The 17,782-nt window shown below is 41.1% G+C and overlaps 1 long non-coding RNA gene and 1 pseudogene across 1 annotated transcript in view; one reads left to right on the top strand and one right to left on the bottom strand.

Moving 5' to 3' along the window:
* Window positions 1–17,782, top strand: part of LOC148684820 (uncharacterized) — a 107,395-nt gene that overhangs the window by 21,171 nt on the left and 68,442 nt on the right. The window lies entirely within an intron of this gene.
* Window positions 4,491–6,045, bottom strand: LOC118090171 (chromosome-associated kinesin KIF4A-like; annotated as a pseudogene).

The following is a 17,782-nucleotide window of genomic DNA, read 5'->3' as shown; positions in this document are numbered from 1 at the left end:
GAATCCCTTCCAACTCTATAATTCTATGATTCTCTCCAGGCAATTACTTCATCAGCAGGCCAGCCTAGCTTAAAAAAAAGGGCTTACATTTTAACTATGTCTGGTACCCCAGAATTAGAAGGTTTTTTTTCAGAATTAGAAGGGGAATCCATGCACCCCACAAACTTATGACAGTGCTATACTGAGAATAATCTGATGACTGAATTTTGCTTAGTGTTCACTTCTATCAACACAACAAACCATCCTATTCTGACCAATTATTTCAGTGCTTGGATATGTTTTATCCCAGGATGTAGGGCTTCTTCTTTGGGGGGGGGGGTGTTGCTAAGGGAAAAAATATTCACCATATACAGAAGACAATATTTTGATTTTCTTTGCATTGCACATGATATAGGTAAGTCCATTCTTCTACCCCCTTTGCAATTTAGTGACTGGCTAGAGCTAAGGAAAACCTGCTTGTGAGATAGGTACTTTTTCCACTGCACACTATATGTGAAAAGGCAAGTTGCTAAATTCTTAATTGCGTGTTTAGACCTTTAAACCTCCCCCCTTAAATAAATTCAGACAAATTTTGGTTTGGTTTTTGGCAGAATTTAGGCCACAACTTTATTGATTACATCAGGTGAGTGGTTGCATAGGCTCTGGTTCGACTAGTTCCCTGCACCCTTGAGGTAGCTCTCACCCAGGGCACCAGCATAGGTCAGCCTAGGGTGAACACCTGGAATGGTGGAAAGCCGGGGACATGCTATGTCAGGCACGGGCACAACCCCTCTCAGGGTTGACCAAACCATTGAGTCCCCGGATTCCTTTAATGGAATACCCTTCACATAGGGATGGCGAGAGCATCCCCCCATCCCTATCACCTGAACCAGAGCCTATCTGCAACCTTACAAGTTGTGATGATTTGCTACGTGGCAGGTGAAACCCAAGTGGCACCAGCCTATCAGCCAAGTGGGGGAAATTCCTGCCGTGCCCCTGTCCCAACAACAGATGACACATGACGGTATAGCAAGGTCAAGCGTGCAAGCCCTAAAAGTAGGGAGAGGTGTGCAGGTGTTCTGATGCACTGACCAAAAGAGGAAGCTCTGAGTCACGTGCAGGGCATATATAGGTCCCTTGATCAGTTTTGCTAGTGTCCCATTGGCCTGATTCAACCCAGCATCAAGGGACACCAATAGGGTGTTGTGGCTATCCAATCGTACCCACCCACAACACAGGGTCCGGTTGCCAGGTCGCACCGCAACGCGTGCCCTCTTTGAGAGAGGACACAATAACCAAGATTCTGATTTATAGACTTCATTAGCAATGATTTTACACCTTCTTGCCAATCTCTTATTCTTTGTTGAACTCCAGAACATCAAATGTTTTTGTTCTCGGGCTTTGAACTATATCTTGCCTTTTGTATTTTGACAGACTTTTTCTTTTGTCTCTTTTATTTTGCAGTTGCTCAGTTTCTTACTGGCTCTGTGTAAGTTGTCACAGATGTAGACTTCAGCTTGCATGCTTGCAAAATGAATCAGTGGCAACATCTGTTCCCCCAGAGGCATGGGTGCATCAATCCCAAACCACCCACATAGTTTCTTCTACCTATGAGCGTTGGTATTTCCTGATCCAGCACTCTTTGAAGCACATTCATTAAAAGATGCAGGGTGGGGTGGGGGAAGTTGCTGAGTTTCTGAAAGACTCTGTTTTAGATTCATGTTATTCACAAAAATTATCAAATTATATTACACTAGAGCTGCTTCATACAAAACGCTGTTCTTAATGTACATGTAGAAAACACGTGAAGATGCCCTTTTTGGAAGCCACCATGTACTATGACTTTCTAACCCCTGTAACTGAGGCAACAAGGTCAAACTGCACATGATGCAGGAGTTCTGGCATTCTTTTCCTTTCACAAAATACCAACCATGCTTTCTTCCTCTGCCTGCCACTCCCTTACAGGGCTATATTGCAGAGCAAGGGGTTCTAACCTTTTGCCTATGTGCTGATTCCCCTATTTAAATTCCCTTTGCCCCAAGCTGCTATTAGCTAGGAGAGAGCCAAAAGCTATGGGCCTATACACATAAGTATGTTTCTCTGACCCATTGCAACAAGTATCAGCTTTAGGGGGAGGGATTTAGATTGGAAACACATTGCAAGGGATGAACGGTCCCCCCTGGCTGCAGCCCCAGTTCAAACTGGGACCTGCTTTTGCAAAATAAAAAAATAAGTTGGAAGTTCCAGTCCAACAGAACTCCAGGGTCCCCTGTTGTTTGACCTCTTAAAACAGGCATAGGCAAACTCAAACCACCAGATGTTTTGGGACTACAATTCCCATCATCCCTGACCACTGGTCCTGTTAGCTAGGGATGGTGGGAGTTGTAGTCCCAAAACATCTGGAGGGCCAAGTTTGCCTTTGCCTGTCTGAAAACCTTTGCAATTTCTCACACAATAGTGTGGGTGCGGGTGTACACATTTTCACCTAAAGAGAGAGTATCTCAAAACTCAACATGTTTTACATGTGAAGAAACCCTCATTGTAAGCACATAGCTGGAAGTTCGTATTTCGATCTTTCACTCCTTTTTTGGTTAAGAAAAATGTCATACCCATGAATTAAATATTTACTATGCAGGCTCTCTCATTCTGGCAAAGCATTTATTTATTGGTCAAATTCCTTATTTTTATTTTACTTTGCTGCCTAGATCTGACATCTTTGTATTTAATAAAAAACAAAACCCACCATAAACTGTAGTGCTGACCATGTTTATGTGTGCATTTTAAGCCTTTGTTGAAAGCAGATATTTTGAGTTTTGCTACCAGCCTTTGGTGGCATCTGACATCTGGCAAATAAAACAAGGGGCTTGGGAGATGAAAGTGGAGAGGGGAGGAATCACACCATAAAAGGGGTGCTAGGAGGAAGCAGGGGGTAAGATGCTGGTGTGTAAGCAATGCTTACAGTTATATATTCGGGTGAGTGCAGAAAAGAAGCACCATTAGTGCTTCAGATTGTCATTACTTTCAAAACTGGAGGTAGGGTAGACATTGTTTGTTTGTTTGTTTCATATGGTTTGTACACCATGTGAGTATTCAGGACCAGCTAATTGGCTTGCATGCATTTACTGCTGCCCACCCCTATAGAGGCTAAAAAAACCTCGAAGAGAATATGGAAAAATGTGCTATTGTGATTAGAGTTTCGGATTGGATGTGGGAGGGCTAGTGTCAAATAAAGTTCATTTGATATATTTATTTAGCAAGATGTATACATTACTTTATAAAATAATACATCTCGAAGCAGTTTGCATAAAATGAACCTTATAGGTTCTTATGCAGATAGGTCCTCCTCAATGCTCATTAGATAAAGGGCAGGACACAAAGATATCAAATACACAATGCTTAAATAAGTTCAAGTGTGTATGAATTGTTGAACTCTTTGCATCTACAGGTAGGAATTTGCATACGGCAAGAATAATAGATTTAATAGTAGAGGTGACATGATGCTTTACTATCAGTTTCCGCCATCAGTATCATAATGGCATAGAATTAGACGTGAGACAGGAGTGCCAGCTTGGCCCTGCGACTATGGGTGCCTAAAGCCGTGGGTGCCATGCAGCGAACATGGCCCTGGCATTGAAATTTGTGGGTGCCTGGCCCCTTCATGGGGAATTATGTGGGTGCTTGGGCACCCAGGGCCCTAGAGAGTTGACACCCATGGCGTGAGATATATGTGAAGTTATCTATACTTTCTGATACCACTGTTGTCCCATGTGGCAACTGAGCAAACCTTCTTAGTGCAGTGGTAGATATCTTCCATCAACTGGCATTCTTTCCACTTTATAAATGAAAAAATGAGTCCAGAGATTTTGAGTCACTCAAGGGTGCCCCAAAAAGTTAAGGTTCACCATATTTTTTTAATAATATTTTTTATTTCAACAAGGTATAAAAATAATAAAATATTTATAAAAAGACTTTTAATAAAAATTTATATAAAATAAACAATCAATGACTAAAAGTGTATAATTGAAGTGCTCTTGTGGGTATTGACCTCTTGCTCCAATGACTGGGACTCTCTGGTAGGTGGTGTTCTGGAAGAAGTCTCTTCTCTGATTATTGAAGTAGGATCTTCAGGGTCCTTCAGATCTACTTGTTCTTCCCCAACTTTACTTCGACTAGATTTTCCTGAGGATTATCTCCCGCACCAACTCAGATAATGAGTCTTCCTCATCTGTGATCTTTCGCCTGTGAGTCTTAGATTGATTGGAGTCATAGGGGGACTCCAGGCTTTCTGGTGCAGGGGCCCGCCGGTCATTGCAGAGCTTCTGGCTGCTGGCAGTCTGAACAGATGTTAATCTAAGGTTATCAGACGTCCCCGTTTCCCGGGGACAGTCCCCAGATTTACAAATCAGTCCCCATACAAAATCAATCTGTTTAATAGGAAATTGAAAAGTGTCCCCGGATTCATTGAAAAAAATCTGGTAACCTTATGTTAATCTCTGCCTGAGGGTTTGGAGCTATTTGCAGAGCTCCTGGTTCTCCTTCAAAACCTCTCTTATGGTGTTCCTATCTTCTTCCACAATTGTTTCTTGCATCTGGGTCATCTGGCCGGCTGTTTCAGCGACGCTACAGCTTGGTTTTCCCATCAGAGATTGCAAGTTTTCTGAGGGCTCACCACCAATAGACACTGGAAGGGTCTCTCCGCAAGCCTGCAGCAGTGAGACCTGCAGCTGCTTGGACCTGCTGCTTTAGCCTGGTGATCTCTGCTGCCTGAGGGTCAATATTCACTATCAGCTTGTTCTTTATTTTTCTGACCCTATCAACATAGCAAAGAGTATTTAAAGTATCTTCGAGGTTTGAATCTGCTGGGCTCACACATGCATGTTTCAAGGTGCGGCTATTGCTTCCCAAGGAATCTTGCAAAAGGCGTGTTAACTTGCAGTCCCTATAGGGACAAAATTGCCCTTCTTCGTTTCCTCCCCAAGAATGCAGATGACATTCCCCAGGCAGATGAGTGTTTTGTTGATGCTGATCCCTTCCCGCAGTCTAACACCTTCTGCTTTTGTATTGCTTTGCCTTTCTGAACCAGCAAGGTCTACGAAGTGCAGCTTGGAATGCAAAATGGTGTTCTTATCACTCTTGCTTTTCTGTTCAGTGGTCATGGTGAAGGTGGCATGAGAGCGTGATGACTGGGTGTTCATGGCCATGGCAGCCACCATTCGGGAGTTGTTCCCTCACTCCAGGCACTGGGTAATCTCTTCAGCAGACATCACCACGTGCTCGGTTAGCCCCACAACCTTGATACCTCCCCTGGGATCTTCACAGGTGCTGATTGAATGTTTCTTCCTTTTCAATAGTGCCCATAGATCTAAGACAGGGTTAGGCAACCTAAGGCCCATGGGCCAGATGCGGCCCAATCGCTTTCTCAATCAGGCCCACGGACTGTCCGGGAATCAGTGTGTTTTTACATGAGTATAATGTGTCCTTTTATTTAAAATGCATCTTTAGGGTATTTGTGGGGCCTGCCTGGTGTTTTTACATGAGTAGAATGTGTGCTTTTATTTAAAATGCATCTCTGGGATATTTGTGGGGCATAGGAATTTGTTCATTCACCCCCCCCCCCCATATAGTCCGGCCCACCACATGGTCTGAGGGACGGTGAACCGGCCCACGGCTGAAAAAGGTTGCTAACCCCTGATCTAAGATGTTGTTGTTGTAGATCTCCAAATCAGGGACTTTCAGGGAAGACTGCCACTCTGACCTCTCTTTCATTTCTTGGAAGAGAAGCTTTATTGACCGAGAGATGATTCAGACAGTGGGATCGTTCTCTTTGTCAGCTGTGTAAGCCATTCCCATGGAGTATGTTTTCCCAGATCCTGTCTGACTTAAGCCAAAATTATACCCTCCAAGATGCCCATTATAAGGGGAGAAACACAGGTGCTGAACACCTTCTCTTGCTCAGTAGACGGGTCAAAGACACATCTGGCAACTCTTCAAACATTCTTTAGAAATAAGGGGGCGGCACTTCAGTGCCACCTGGACAAGGATGATTCTGGCCTCTTCCTTCAACATTTTATAATGTTATCTTCCAGCACTCACCCACACCCTCCCGTGCTGAAGAATGTTCCAGGGCGAGCTCACAGGAGGCGGAGGCCAGCTCTCCCCCTTGCAAAGCCCCCTGTCCAGCCCGTTGGTGCGCCCTTCGGAGCTCACACCCTGGTTCATCATAATTTATGAATAATTCTTTTCTAGATGATTCATCTTATTGTGTGACATCTTGAAAAATGATTATGTAACATACAACCACGCCTGTATGAATTTTAAGAAATTGTCTGTACTGTAATGCTTTCACAGATACATAGCAATAAAGGTGTTAGGCTATAGAAATATTCACCCAAATCCCATTTCCCAAGAACAGTCCAAACTTCTTGCTGCAGGCGATGAAGAATATGGAATGTTTTGAAGCATGAACTATTCATCTGCCTAATGAAACAAACAGGAAAGAACTGAGCCTAGCAATAATGAATCTGTCATTATCCAGTTTCTATTTTTTCTAGTCTTAAGATCAGATCTCCTATTTCAGTTCGCTTTTTTAAAAAGTCCTCACAAAATTGCTCAGCCATTTAGTTCACATTTCCTCTAAATTTTCTTGCATGCATTTTTGCCTAACACGAGGCATTTTTGTACATCATTTTCACAAATATGTGCCTTTTTGCATAAATCCACTATACATATTTTGCATTTCTGTTGTTGTTGGAGAATTGCATCAGAAAATTGGGGAAATTTGTGCAAATTTCAAAGGACAACTATTTCACTTGTCTATTGTTTTAGGAAGTGTGAAGTAGGTAGATTTATATTAAAATGTGAAGTAAATTGAATTTCTCCCTTATCCATAGTCTTGAGAGGGACATTTGAAATCAATGCAAGAAAGAGAACAGCTCGATTGCTACAAGTAGCCAAAGTTTGTTTGTTTGTTTGTTTGTGTGTGTGTGTGTGTGTGTGTGTGAGAGAGAGAGAGAGAGAGAGAGAGAGAGAGAGAGAGAGAGAGAAGAGCGAGCGAGCAATTTGATGACAGGCTGGTTATTATTATAATAAGGATTAGAAAAGTTTTTGCCTGATTTTGCTTATTTATTTAAAATATGTATATACCACTTTTGAGGGTATGCTCTTTCAAGGCAGCTTTTAATTAAAATAGAGCAATACAATTATACACACACACACAGACACTCATAGCTAAAATACGAAAAGATCAGCAACTTGCAAAACAGGAAAGCATTCCAAAAGCAGACCAGTAATAATTTTGGGAAACCCTTCAGGGGAAAGTCCATGTTTAAATAGGCGAGTCTTCAGATCTTTCCAAAAGGCCTGCGATGTTATGCTCTGGCAGAGTCCAAGAGGCAATGAATTCCAAAGCCACTTGGCAGATGCACAAAATTGTGAGCCGCTTTGAGCTCAATATTTGTAGTTGGAAAAGCAAAATAAAAATATTATATCAAATAAAATAAAAATGCTCTCTGCCTTCAACTTGCTCGTTTGAATGGTCCTGAAAGGAATGGAAGATGTGCACAGCAGCATGAGGCTCTTATGCTGCGTTCCTCAAAAACTTGCACTGTATGGGAAAACCAATGGGAAGACTAATTGTATATCGAGGAAGCAGTGATTCTAACTTGGTTACCCTTCCTGCCTCTCTTCCTTCTTCCTCCCTAGCAGCTGTTAAGTTTTTGAAGGTGTGAGAACCTTCTCTGATGTCCTACCTAATCAGCTGGGAGAAGGTGCAGCCCCCCACACAGCTGCCTTAATCAGCCTGAGAGATTAGTACTGGGAACCTTCTTTAATGTTGGAAATTGTTGTTGGAGGGTGGGGCATTGAAAGGAGGTGGTTATCTATAAAATCAAATGGTTTTGAGAGGGTGATTTAGAAGCTCTTACACGGACTGATCGGCTGCAGGGCTGTGCAATCTAGGCTACCTGGGGGTGTCACTTCACCACTTCTTTGGGGTTTCCAAGTGCATGTCCTGGTATGTATATATATTGCTTGCTATTTAGGAATAAAATCTTCGCACTCATGTTTCATATTGCTTCTGAATCCTTAACAAAAAAACCACCTTACATTTGGCAAGACATGCCCATGTGAAACTTCCAATTGATTGTTTCCTATTATAATTTAACAAATTGGCCCCTAGACCAGGCATCCCCAAACTTTGGCCCTCCAGATGTTTTGGACTACAATTCCCATCTTCCCCGACCACTGGTCCTGTTAGCTAGGGATCATGGGAGTTGTAGGCCAAAACATCTGGAGGGCCAAAGTTTGGGGATGCCTGCCCTAGACTATGCTTCATTTTTATTCATTCATTTATTCATACAAAATATATTTGATAATAAATATTTTTTCTGAACAGGCAAATCTGTAAATATGTCTGCCACCACTGATAAAAATGCTTTTAACATTCTTTCCAGAACATGAGGAAAGGCAAGTGCGAAGCAGGATATCCTTAGCACAACACTCATTCTAACGGATGTGGAAAGAGCCTTTGTTTATAATGGTTAAAAACACCAGTTTATGTTAGCTGGAGAAACAATGGTATCACAGAAAGCTACTGATTATGAAGTATTACTTTTATTGACTTAATTAAGTTCAGTGTTCTTCACTCTGAATCACAGAAGTGATTTGTGGAACATGCATACATAGGCAAAGTGAACTAGCCCAGTTTACACGTAACTGGAAACCATGGCTTCCCCTATGTAAATGAGCTATTGTGAGCCTTGGGCTTGCATCGTCATCCCCTCCCTCTCCTCCTCTTTCGTGATCAGAAGTGTCTGCTTTTGATTTTTTAAGTAACCACCATTCCCTCAGGTGTCTAACCTTAAGACTGGGCAATAAACTACTGTTTGTTCTACTAATGCAGCATTTGTACTTCCATCTACAGTACTTAAGAGCAAGTCTCATTAAACACAAAGTGATTTTTTTCTGAGTAAAACATGCATAAAATCAAGCAGGCTAGCCTATTTTACCATATCATACTGTACTGTTGTTCACGAGTCCTTTGCAAAGTAATCCTCTGCCTTCATAGATTGCTGACTTGCATGCTCATTGTGGAACTTCACGCTCTTCCTTGTTATACAAATGATACAGATATGTTCCCATCTGATTTCCTTACTTGTGTTTTTGGAGGCAGATAAAAAAGTGTGATCTTTGAGAAAGGAGGAGGAGAAATGTTTGTTTGTAGCTGTCTATTTTCCTTGGCTTGGCAGTGACAGGGAGAAGCTGTTAACATGATTTTGACTAGGTTGTGCCGAGAAACCATTTGGCAAAAAGCCTCAGAAATGGGGAGTGAGTTTTCCAGCACTTTCATGCACTCTATTCTGCAGTGGAGCTTGCCTTGCCAGCTTTTTAAAAAGAAGAATATGAGGAGGAGGAGGAGGAGGAGAGATTATTGAGTACTTCGAAGTCAGGAAATGATAGCTTTACAGTTGCTCATGCAATCTTAATTTAGCTTGCTTTCTGGTCTCTCCTGCGCAGCAACCTGCTGGTTGTCGACAGGAATGAAGTGCTCTGTAAGCAAGAGTTAATCTTCAAAATCAATCAGCATAAAGGAAAACTGAACCAGCTGGAAAGAGCAGCACAGTAACCAAGTGATACTGTCTTGCTATTTTCTCATTTGCTAGACATGGCAAATAGTTAAGAAGACAGTAACCATCTCCTTTCCTCATCCCTCTTTTCCCAGCAGCCCAGTTATTGAAAGTCATCAAAGGAAGAGAGACAATCTTGGAACACTGGTCTAAAAGAATAGTATTTCTACTTCTGTCTAGAACTTGTTTGCATTTCAATTACCCTTTCAGCTATAACCATTCAATTATATATGAATGGTTACATTAATTTTGTTGCAAGCAAGGTGCATGGTAGGTTGCCATACGTCTGGAATTTCTCAGACATATCCAGAATACTGCAGTCAGCAGCAGTCTCCAGACAGAAATTGGGAAAATGTCCGGGAAAATCCAGACATATGACAGCCCATGTCAGCAGTGTCATTTTTGCCAATGTTCCATAAAAGTATCACAAAAGTGGCAAAGGTCAACAACTTTTCTGATTGGATTTTTGCTGTGGCAACCCTAATTTGCTAGCACACGCATAACATATGTCATTAAATAAAATGAGTCAATCCAAACCCCTGTTAAATGTGCACTCAAAACGAGTACGAGATTGTCAATAACAAATGTTAGCCCTTTATGAAAACATTTCTTTTTCCTCAAAGGTGTTCCATGTATGTGTACAATTGCCTAAACTGTGGAGCTTAAGCATTTACAAGTCTTCACATTATTTTTACATTTGAATCTGGGTGAAAGTAGTGAGGTGATCTGTTACAAGGTTTCAGTTCTCTTTATGTGTGAGTGTAAAGAGTGAAATGCAAATTTTCTTCAATTTTTTAATCAACCTTTTCACTAATGTTGTGACCAAGACCTGCTGATTGGCTGCAGGGTCCTCCACACTGGCACCACAATGCCAGTCATTCCTGGTTATCAGCAAATATCAGCAAACGACCAGAGAAAAGGCAGTAAGGCAAGGTTTAATACAGGCATAGGCAAACTCGGCCCTCTAGATGTTTTGGGGCTACAACTCCCATCATCCCTAGCTAACAGGACCAGTGGTCAGGGATGATGGGAGTTGTAGTCCCAAAACATCCGGAGGGCCAAGTTTGCCTATGCCTGGTTTAATAGGTTCCCTTGAGCCTTGAGTGGTGCAGTTTCCTCAGCAAGCAACTTGGGCTCACTTTGCACCCTTCCAGTTGGGTGAAAAATAGGTCCATGGCTGAAATGGCAAACTCAACTGGTTATTGACCTAAGTAAATAAATCCTGTTCAGCAAACATAAGGCTATGTGTCGCCTTAAGAGTTCTGGCTAACTCCCTGGGCCAATGATGGGACAGAAGGACTATTTGGCCGGCAGCTTCAAGCTCAAAGGGAGCCTCAAATACAGACAATTTCTTCCTTTAGTTTTGTTAAATCAGGTCCTTTTACATACTGTCTCAACTTAGGGCTCTAAATTTAAACAAATGAGACACTTGATTTGGAAAAGGCAATAATTAGTGCATGTGCACAAAAGAAGGCTGGAAAATCATTTGGGATTTTTTGTTTTTTGTATAAACTGTGTCTCATGTTCTTTGGGACAGCAGGGAGGCCTTTGGGGTGCATGTGTGCCGGTAGATACCACATTGATAACCTCTGTCACAGCCAATGACAGTAAGCATAATGCCAATAAATAGAACAACTAGGATATGAGGAGGACAGCGAAAGGTCTCTATTGTACTTACATACAGCCTTGTTTTGCACAGTGTCCCACAGAGTGAAGTTCTGAGAGTCAAGGTGCTCAGGGACATACTCAGAATGATGGCAAGGCTAAGCGCCTTGGTAACAGACCCTGAAGTCTTCTGGCATTCATATATAGAAGCTACACATGGAGAAGAGGGAAGCAAGACTGTGCCAATAGCCATACACAATCTCTATAATCATGATTCCGCTGACCCCTTCTTCTCTTGTACCTTTTATGTAAGAAGATGCCTTAATAACATTTTAATTAATGCTGAAAGTAATAAGGCGGTAACAAGTTGACTTTACTTTGGGGGAAGCAGGCAGTCAGGTAGGTAACATTCACCTTCCTCCTGTGTTAGTCCTCCCCTAGAAGATCCTGTAATTTAGCCTTTTGGAACAGGCCTGGTCCTGGAGGACATTTAGCCCTCTGGTGACAGCTTCCTTTTATGTCACTCCCTAATTAGGGCAGCCTATTCTGGTAAATTTCAAGAACCATATTCAGTTGACTGGAGAAGATTTTTTTTTAAAAAAATGATTATTGTTTAAGAGACATTTTTCACCTGAGAAAAGGGTTAAGAAAAATATGTTAGCTGCCCTTGAAATCTCAACCACATCTCATTGCACCATGAAAGCACTCTTGTTTCTTCCCTCCACTCCTCCTGAACTTCAAACACTCCAGTAATCCCTTTGACCTCCAAAGGTCAATGACATATAAAAGTATCTTTCTTTTGGTGTAAGATCACATTAATTATCCTTCCATAGCCTCTCTATTCTACACATACCCTTTAAATCCTCCAGTGAAATATAAAGATTAATATTTTTCATAGAATTATCTGGAAAGCCCTTTCAGTGTACATAATAAATGTTGCATGGGTAAAACTGAGCCATTAATTTCCAATGTGCGTATTTCAAAGCTATAAAATACGACAACAGTTGGATTCGATATTAATATTACACAAATTGGAATACTACAAAGTTGGATTCGATATTAGCACTACACATCAGCCATGAGTTTTTACACCAACTGATGTCAAAGCTAATACATACATTTTTAGATACAACAAAATATACAAAATGTATTTGAGATTCTGACTTTATTTTCAGTGATAGTAGTGTTTGCAGAACTTGCTTCTAAATAAGGATCAACAACAGTTTCATTTATATATGTAGGACCAATAGAGATGACCAATAACTTTTCTTTAAGACTAGAAAACGTCATGGCAGAGGTCAGAAATGTCAAGGGTTCCTTTATATGCAAGCTGAAGTAGGTATTTTGACAGGTGCAGCTTGACTGAAATTTCATTTATATGCTGGTAGATCACCCTGTGATTTATTCTCTTGCTCTCCTTAATTTAACTGTGGGAAAGAAGTTTACCTGGGGAAAAGTATAATATCACATAAAGGCAGTGAAGAAAATAAAAGTTTTCAGTTGATTCAATACATGATTTAGGAAATAACTGAAGTAAAATTATATGTCCATAGTATAATATTTTGGAGTTATACATCAGGCTGTTTACATCCGGTTCAAAAGACAAACAGTTGGAAGTTAGGATGAGTGGCATTATTACTTTTTATGAGATGTTCCTTCAGCAAGATGGTTTAGCCAATTTAAATCAAATGCTACCTGGTGTTTTTAGTTAAGCATGTGATTCTACTAAACAACTTACATTCTACAAGTATCACAGAACCTGTAATGATAGTAAGCACGAGACTAGGCAGACAGCTTTTTTTCTTCCTTGGCAGGCAAAAAAAAGTGAGCAGCCAGATCAAAGCACAGCTCTCTGCAAAACATCAACACCTTTACAAATGAATATGAAAGGACTTTTGCTAAAATACAAATCCAAGATTATGCAAGTGACCTCCCATTCCTTTGCGAGCAAGATAAGGAGGAGATGCCTAGATTAAAATGTACAAAGGGGTTTTTATGTTCACCTATTTGTAATCTGAAGTCCATAGAGATTTGGAGTTTTCAGTTACCACTACTGAGAAATAAAATGCTTATTAAGATTTTTCCATTAAGAGAGATATTCAACCTTCTCTTTAATTTCCTGCATCACATTTAAAGTTAGGCCCGTCCTTTATTGGATCTCCTGAACCATCATAAATTTTTTAAAAGAAAAAGTGGCATTAAAATCATTTTTGAAAAAATGTGAAACTAATACAAATTAGTTTCTATCCAGTCAAATACTAACATCACAAAGCTATGGCCATCATATAGCTTCTTAAATTCTTGTTACTGACTTTGGCTGCAATTCTCAAACCTTGCTTTGAATTAAACTACTTTGGAAGCTATTGTGTGAGAATTGTGCCCTCAAAATATCATGTTGCATTCCAAGCCCCAATCTTTTCACTAACAAAATATAGGGTGGTTGTTTGTGCGTTTTGTAAAAAGCCATTATAGAATTTCTCTAATAGGATTTACACGTTTTGTATGACTTCAGAGAAAATGTTGCCATTTCCTTTAGAGAAAATGATGCTTGAAAGGATGCTGGAGGAAGCTTAAAATGAAAATTAGAGGTTCAGTCTGAATGTGATCTCTTTTTTCCCCTTCAAAAAAGAAACCTCATTCTTAGTGTCTTGCAACAGTGGTACAACGGGATCACTGGATGCATAGTTTTAATTTTCAGATTAAAAGAACACAATGCTAGCTCAATGGGCCCACCCCATTTCCTGTTAATCCTTTGCCACACAGATCTATTGTCCCACTTGAACACACTACAAATGAGGAATAAGCCCTTTCCCTTGAGCTACTTTATTTAAACAGGCCGAGGTGTGTGTGTGTGTGGGGGGATTCCATAGCAACCCTACAATAGCTTTTCACTTAGCCTGGACCTGTAGTGCTAGTGACTGCAACAGATCTGTATAGTTCAAATATTACAATGGATATGAAGAAAAGAGCAGCTGAAACATTGGATGTAGAATATAACACGATTAGCAGCACACAACTAATCAACATCACCACCTGTCCTGTATCCCTTCCAGTAAGACCTAAGGATGTACATACCTCTGAAAGAGGACAGATAATGGCACTTGATATTTGCCAGATAGCACAGAAATAAGATTGATATGCAACCATCACTTGAAGTGCACAGACCATGGAAATTATTTAATTTACTCAAGCCACATCAAAGGATTGTTGTAAGGTTACTGTGGTTGTACTGTAGATTCTCCCACACTTCAAGCACAGTCGACCAGTGGCCACAAGGCAACACAAGCCTGCTGTCCACTGTATAAACATTCAGTAGAATGTAGTTCATAGTAAGTTGCCTTAGACCAGGCATCCTCAAACTGCCTGGACCAGTGGTCGGGGAAGATGGGAATTGTAGTCCAAAACATCTGGAGGGCCAAAGTTTGGGGTGCCTGCCTTAGACCAATTAGTGCAGGAGTGTATGCACTGAATAGCTGCAAGTCCCCAGGGTTTCAGAATGGCATCACTCCTAGCCCCTTCTCAGAGGTGCTAGAAAATGAACCTGACTCCTCCTGCATGCAAAGTGGATACTGTGCTTAGCTACAGCACCCCTCCCCCGAACTTTATGAAGGGGGTTGATGTACACAATAATATCAGAGTAGACAACAATATTTTTAATGCAAAAGGAAGAATTATTCAAGATGATTTAGCTGAACTTACATCCCCTTAAGATCAACAGCTAACTTTTCACATTGATTCCAATAGGACCCACGTACTACTAAGTTTTTGGGGATGTGAATATGTAAAACAATGTTATGAGTATATTATAACAGTGTAGTTTTGTTTTTTGAATTCTGTATTAAATTCTAGTGCCTAGGGAAATGACTGGATATTGGTTTTAAAAAAGAGTACTGATTCTTTCTTGGATGAATCAGCAGAGTGCCTTAAGGAGAATTCATGCATATATGACTTATTATTAAGATGTAATTCCAAAACAGCTGAAATGTCCTAGTCTGCTGTTGAGTGAAGAGGAAATGTGAGGACCAGACATGAATTTTGGTGTTTAAATAATTACGGAATAATATTGTCATTTATTATCTAGTTTATTTTGAATATATTTACATATGTATACCATGTCCTAATAGAATTACTGCCTCTATAAAAACTGTTTTACGTATTCAGATATCAGCAAGCCTTTGCTTAAACCAGGCATCCCCAAACTGCGGCCCTCCAGATGTTTTGGCCTACAACTCCCATGATCCCTAGCTAACAGGACCAGTGGTCGGGGAAGATGGGAATTGTAGTCCAAAACATCTGGAGGGCCGAAGTTTGGGGATGCCTGGCTTAAACCAAATCTTTACCATTAAGGACCTCAGAGATAGCCTGCCATTCAGTTGCCATTCTTGCAAACTTCTGGCATATGAAAGGAGGAGTTGTTGAGAAATTGTGGTTCTCTGTAGACATCAAATACTTCATTTTTTTGCCATTATCAGTTTTGCTTTGAAGCAGCCCTCAAGTACATTGTTCTCAAGCGGAAACTCCAAACCCAAAGTTTAAACATTAAGTGGAAGGAAATACAACTGACATAGCCTTCAGACTTCAAGAAACCTGAGAGACTAATGACATGTTACACTTGAACACAGTACCCTTATGCCCCACCTCATGTTTTCCCCATTCCAAATTATCCCCAAGTGACTTTTCAAATTTATCTTTGCCCTAGCTGAAGAGGTATTTAGATGTTTTCAATCGAATAGTTTATTTATTTTATAGCATATTTTAATATGGAACTATTCAATGGGGACTCAAACTATGGAAGTGAAATAAACCTTTGAGCCTTTACTGCATGTGAGGAAAAAGCTAGTACAGTGGTACCTCGGTTTAAGAACAGTCCTGTTTATTTTGGTTTATGAACTCCACAAAACCGGAAGTAGTGTCCCGGTTTGCAAACTTTACCTCGGTCTAAGAACAGAATCTGAATGGTGGAAGGGCACCGGGGGGTGGGGGCGAGAAGCCCCATTAGGGAAAGCTCATCTCAGTTTAAGAATGGTTTCGATTTAAGAATGGACTTCCGGAACGTATTAATTTCATAAACTGAGGTACCACTGTAGACTGGCTGCTTGCTCATGAGTAGTCTGACCAGTAATTAGCCAGGATGGGCTGCTGGTGGGCCTTACAAGTGGATGCAAGTCTCCAGGCACTGCCTGATAGCTCATAAAGCTCAGAGGGAGGCATGGTAAAGAGACAGAAGAGAGAAGGCAGAGGTTGTCTTGGGTGGGTAAGCAGGAGAGGAGGGCAGAAAAGAGAAAATAGTTAGTGGAGAGTGTTGGGCTCTTACCAACAACACCTCATGATGGTGGTCTGGTGGGAAGATAGACTAGGGAGTGTAGCCTGCCCCTGAATAGAGCAAGGAACAATGGGGCTAGTTTCTCAAATCAGGGCATTGGGAAAACTGATGTGTGGGGTTTTTTTTGTACCTTACAGCATCAGAGCTTTCACACAGCAGTGTGCTGATCTGGCTGTGATCCATCTAACTGCTGTACCATTTAGTCCTGAATTAAATCAGTTTGGCTTGGTTGATTATTCATCTGGTTCTTGGTTCTACTTTGAGCTGCTCAGACATGTCTTTCTTGCCCCAAGTAATATAGTTATGCCTTCCCATTCTGGAGCAGTGGGGGGGGGGCGCACACCAAACAATCCTGAATTAAGGGCCTTCCTCAGCTGCTGTGCACATCTGGTGGATTTTGCACCCACCTTCTCAAAAGATTCCAGTTTTCTTCTATACTGTTTGCATTATCTTCATCACATGGGATTAAATTACTTTTCATCCTTGCATCCCCTTTCTCACCATGATGAGAAGAAAAGTACCTGCTTTCCATTTTGAAATGGGCATTCTGTTGTGATGGACAGAAATCAGTGGTTTTATTTTTAGTATGGCTGGCACATCCTGAAGACCGATTGTGAGAAGTGGCAAATGAGTGGGGGGAAATAGGAAATGCTCTGAAAACATGCTGCAAAGTACACTGGCATAATTTTATTATTGATAAAGTGTGTGTGTGTACAAAACCAACATAGTGTTGGTGAGTCCTGACTCGTATCTTATACATAAGACCAGTAAACGCAGATGAGTCTTACCAGTGCTTTGGAAAGGGAGTGCTTAGAAGACTATTGATGGGGATTCGGGGATTTCCTTTAAAAAGGCTCAACAATTTTTGAGGTGTCCTAGTTTTTACTTCTTGAAATGTGGCAAGCCTAGACTAGATGGGCCATTGGCCTGACTGACTCAGCTGGCTCTTCTTATATGTTATGTAAGATGCATCTCCTTCAATTCTGTTTTTTGCACAGCAGTTCTCTTTACTCTGTTTGGCACCTTAGCAAACAAGTTGGATAAGGGAGTGGTCCTGAATAAACCTGTTGTGTAGTCTGCAAAGGCAGCACCCTATTGTCTTCATTGGTCCTAAAGACCACCTGTCAGCTATGTGGACTTGTGGATCCATATGCCATGAGTTAAGGGGCTTTGAATAAGAGGTGATGAGAGCAGCTTGCATGCTTTTCCAGAACGCCCACAATAATATTCCAGTAATCTATGCGTGGTGATG

Source organism: Zootoca vivipara, chromosome 8 (genome assembly GCF_965207765.1).
Source record: "Zootoca vivipara chromosome 8, rZooViv2.hap1.1, whole genome shotgun sequence".
In the NCBI taxonomy this organism is placed as follows: domain Eukaryota; kingdom Metazoa; phylum Chordata; class Lepidosauria; order Squamata; family Lacertidae; genus Zootoca; species Zootoca vivipara.
Note: the sequence above shows the minus strand (reverse complement) of the source record. Positions and strands in the feature narration are given on the sequence as shown.